The sequence below is a fragment of the Herpailurus yagouaroundi genome, unplaced genomic scaffold, assembly GCF_014898765.1.
Source record: "Herpailurus yagouaroundi ecotype Mexico unplaced genomic scaffold, PumYag 28, whole genome shotgun sequence".
NCBI classification, from domain to species: domain Eukaryota; kingdom Metazoa; phylum Chordata; class Mammalia; order Carnivora; family Felidae; genus Herpailurus; species Herpailurus yagouaroundi.
Genome location: NW_024412376.1, coordinates 112,307,804 through 112,311,957, shown reverse-complemented (window position 1 = coordinate 112,311,957; position 4,154 = coordinate 112,307,804). Strand labels below are relative to the sequence as shown.

At 41.2% G+C, this 4,154-nt stretch overlaps 1 non-coding gene across 1 annotated transcript; it reads right to left on the bottom strand.

The window, feature by feature from the left end:
• Nucleotides 1–3,676: 3,676 nt before the first annotated feature.
• LOC121040091 (U6 spliceosomal RNA) lies at nucleotides 3,677–3,783 on the bottom strand. The gene has a single exon (XR_005795112.1). It is a non-coding gene; the product is annotated as a U6 spliceosomal RNA (small nuclear RNA).
• Between the last annotated feature and the right edge of the window lie 371 nt (nucleotides 3,784–4,154).

Below are 4,154 nucleotides of genomic sequence, written 5' to 3'. Positions count from 1 at the left end.
CATACTCATAATCTGATCTTTTCCATGAGTCCCTTTATCCAACCATCAAGTTGTACTTAACTTTTTTCATTCACAACTTTTAGTAAGGCTAGCTCTGATTGTTTAGGGTTTAGACATTAGGACTTTCAAGCTTTTAAGGCCCTGAATTTCTATTCTCTCTTTCTCTTTCTTTCTTATCATTTCTACTTATCAGTTAGCCAATTTTCTCCTGGGATCATCTCTTTTTTTAACTATACTTTGCCAAATGAGCCAATAGTCTCCCAAAACACTGCCAACATTTGGTTTTCCAAATTCTTCCTGTAGAGTTTCCAAGCCCAATTGGCACATGGTCTGTCTTGTAAGGAAAAGCAGGTAACAAATGTACTGAAAATTTTGCCACCATATAACGTAGCTACCCAGTAACTATTTCTTCACTATCCAGAGCCAATAGCTGAATCAGTGTCACATATTTTAGGGTTCTGTTATGGCAGTACCTCACTTATGTTACCAATTACTGTGTTAAAAGGAGTTAACTAGGGGTGCCTCGGTGGCTCAGTTGGCTAAGCATCTGACTTCAGCTCAGGTCATGATCTCACAGTTCACAAGTTCGAGCCCCACATCAGGCTCTGTGCTGACAGTTCAAAGCCTGGAGCCTGCTTCAGATTCTGTGCCTCCCTCACTCTCTGCCCCTCCCCCATGCGAGTGCGCGCTTTCTCTCTCTCTCTCTCCTTCCCCTGCTCATGCTCTCTCTCTCTCCTCTCTCTCTCTTTCGGTTGCTCAAAAATAAATAAATCATTAAGAAAAAATTTTTTTTAAAAAGAGTTAACTTGCCTCTTTGACAATAAACCTTCAAATAAGAGGAGCAGAACACAACAAAAATTGGTCTCCAGTTCATAATGTGCCCCAGGTAGCTCTTTCAGGTAACTCTACTCCAAATAATGACTCAGTTTTGGAATCCTTTCTTGGTTAGGGTCTTCAATCATACTTTAAGCCACTTGAACAGAAAGAGAATGTGAGGTAATAAAAAATACGTATATTGGACTCCACCCCCAGTTCCTGGCAAAGAGCTCCTAAAACCCTTGTAATTTCCTAAGTGATAAGAACACTAGGTGCATCTCTTGTTCTAATATTTATCTTTGACCCTATCCCTGACACAAGACTCCTAAAACTCTCGTAAAGTGATAAGAACACTGGGAGCGTTTTTTGTTCCAGTGAGGCAACCCTGGGTGGGCTTGTAGATGGCTTCTGGATGGTGGTCATGACCAAGCCATGATTAGAAGCTTAGAATTTTCACTGCACACCGCCCCCCCCCCCCCACACACACACCCTCTGCCTTCTTTAGAGAGAGGAGAGGGGCTGGAAATGGAGTTAATAATTGATCATGCTTATATGAGAAAGCCTCCATAAAATCTTTATAGTGTGGGGTTCAGAAAGTTTCCAGGCTGGCAAAAACCACATGGGGTTAGTGATACACCCCAACTCCATGGGGATAGAAGCTCCTGTGCTCAGACATTCTCACACCTCACTCTGTGCATCTCATCTGACAATTTATACACTTTATCACATCCTTTAAGAAACTAGTAAACATAAGGAAGGGTTTCTCTGAGTTTTGTGAATGGTACCAGCAAATTAATCAAACCCAAGGAGAGAGGTATTGGGACCTCTGATCTATGGCTGGTTGGTCAGAATAACAGGTGATAACCCTGGGCTTGCAACCTGTATCTGAAGGTAGAGGAGCAGTCTTGGACTGAGGATTTTGCCTGTGAGATCTGATGCTATCTCCACATACATAGAGTCAGAACTGACAAATTGTAAGACACTCATCTGGTGTCACAGAGAATTTGCCTGATATTGGGAAAACCTCCACATATTTAATGACCAGAAGTGTCAGAAGTAAATTGTTCTGTATGAATAATAAAGGAGACTCATAAAAGAGAAGCATATAATAGGGAAGAAATGGGTTTTTCATTACATAGGGGGAAAAAAAACCTAAGGTTTTCCCTTTAGAGAGTACATACAAGATTGAGGAGACAGTTTCGTGGCCAACACTAGAAGGGGCAAGCATCACCTTCACTCATTGTCCATAAATCGGTCACTTGGCCCCAATTAATGACAAGAGAGGCTGTGAAATGTAAGCTTCCTGTGTGCTTAGTAAAATGAAAAAGTATTGCTTAGCATGTAGCCACACTATGATAAAAAGAAAAAGCCCTGGACTTAGAGCAGTTATATTTGAATCCTGGCTCTTAGTTCTTTCTAAATGTTTTATCTTAGCCAAGTTAATTAATGTCTCTTAATCTTTGTTTCCCAATATGTAAATACTATTCAGGAAACATATCTTTAGGGGTGCCTAGGTGGTTCAGTCAGTTAAATGTCTGACTTCAGCTCAGGTCATGATCTTGAAGTTTGTGGGTTTGAGCCCTGCATTGGGCTCGGTGCTGACAGCTTGGAGCCTGGAGCCTGCTTTGGATTTTCCCTCTCTCTGTCTCTCTCTCTGTCTCTCTCTCTCTGCCCCTCCCCCATTCACACTCTGTCTCTCTCAGTCTCTCAAAAATAAATAAACGTTACGTCCGACTTCAGCCAGGTCACGATCTTGCGGTCCGTGAGTTCGAGCCCCGCGTCAGGCTCTGGGCTGATGGCTCGGAGACTGGAGCCTGTTTCTGATTCTGTGTTTCCCTCTCTCTCTGCCCCTCCCCCGTTCATGCTCTGTCTCTCTCTGTTCCAAAAATAAATAAACGTTGAAAAAATAAATAAATAAATAAATGTTAAAAAAATTTAAAAAAGAAAACCTATCTTTATAAGGTCATAAGGATATGTAATTTGATTCTATATTTTATTGGTCAGGGTTATTAATACCAGTAACAGAAACTGACTCTAATTTTGGCAAAAAGTAATTTATTGAAAGGATTTTATATAGCTAAGAGAATTGCCAGAAAAACTAGAGCACCACAATCTGAAAGGGGGAAAGTACAAAGGATACTAGGCACAAGTAAGACCAGGGACCTATGGGCCATGAGGATCCTATTCCCACCGGTGGTGAACATCGGATGCCACCACCCACACAGCCACCCACCTCTTGGCACTGGATGCCATATGCCACACTGGCTCTACTTCTACCAATGCCATAGAACAGGATGCTGCTGCCAATGTCACAGTAGATTCTTCACCACTCCTGCCCTTTTGTGTCACTAGTTCCTGATGCAAAGTTGAGAGGATACAGCTAATTTGCTGAGCCCACAACATGCTCCTGTGCCATAGCTGAAAAGGAAGGTGGGATATAGAGCACGTGACTTTAGGGCTTCTGTCAAAGATGCATGTGGTGAATAATTCCCCAAGTATAAAAAGGGGATTTGCACTTGGGGCAAAGAGAACAACAAAAGATAAATATTTACTTAAGACACTTATTGAGCTATATCTGACAATTTCTGTGTTCAATGGATAAAAGCCAATGAAATATTTCCTGCCTCTAAAAAGCTGTATACGGAAGTATTTTATGAATTTGAATCTCAGAAACTGAAGATCCTGATGTTATTGTAATAATTTTAATATCAAGATTATACTAATAGATTCTGAAGATATTTTTAAAGATTTATGTTGATGTATCCATCTAATTTCAACATTACTTTATTCAAACATATAAGAGCCTCCAAAATTTGACTTCATATGTACAATACTATTTTTAACTAACAGATTTTTTTTCTTAAATATGGAACCCTTCACGAATTTGAATGTCATTCTTGCACAGGGGCCATGCTAATCTTCTCTGTATCATTTCAATTATAGTATATGTGCTGCTGAAGTGAACACTAATAGATTTTGATGAAGGTTAGCCAATAGCAACTCCAAAGTTACAAAAATACACTATGTGAATGAGTTCTATGACTTATTTCTCTTTAGCCAGTGAAACTGCAATTCCTAATGTTATGCCCAGAATTTGTGATCCCCAAAGACCACCAGGGAGCTGAGTCTGATGCAAAAGCAAAGAGCCTTTATTCGAGCTAGCTCGAGCTCAATCCCCTACCTGCACGACACAGCGGTGAGATGCCGGAGAGAGCCAGCGAGTTTCAAAAGCACAAAGGTTTTATAGGGGTCTAGGGGCAGTTGGTGAGGTAATGGCTGTGGCCTCAGCCGATTGGCTGGGGAAGGGTCGTGGCCTCAGCCAATTGGCTGGGGAAGGG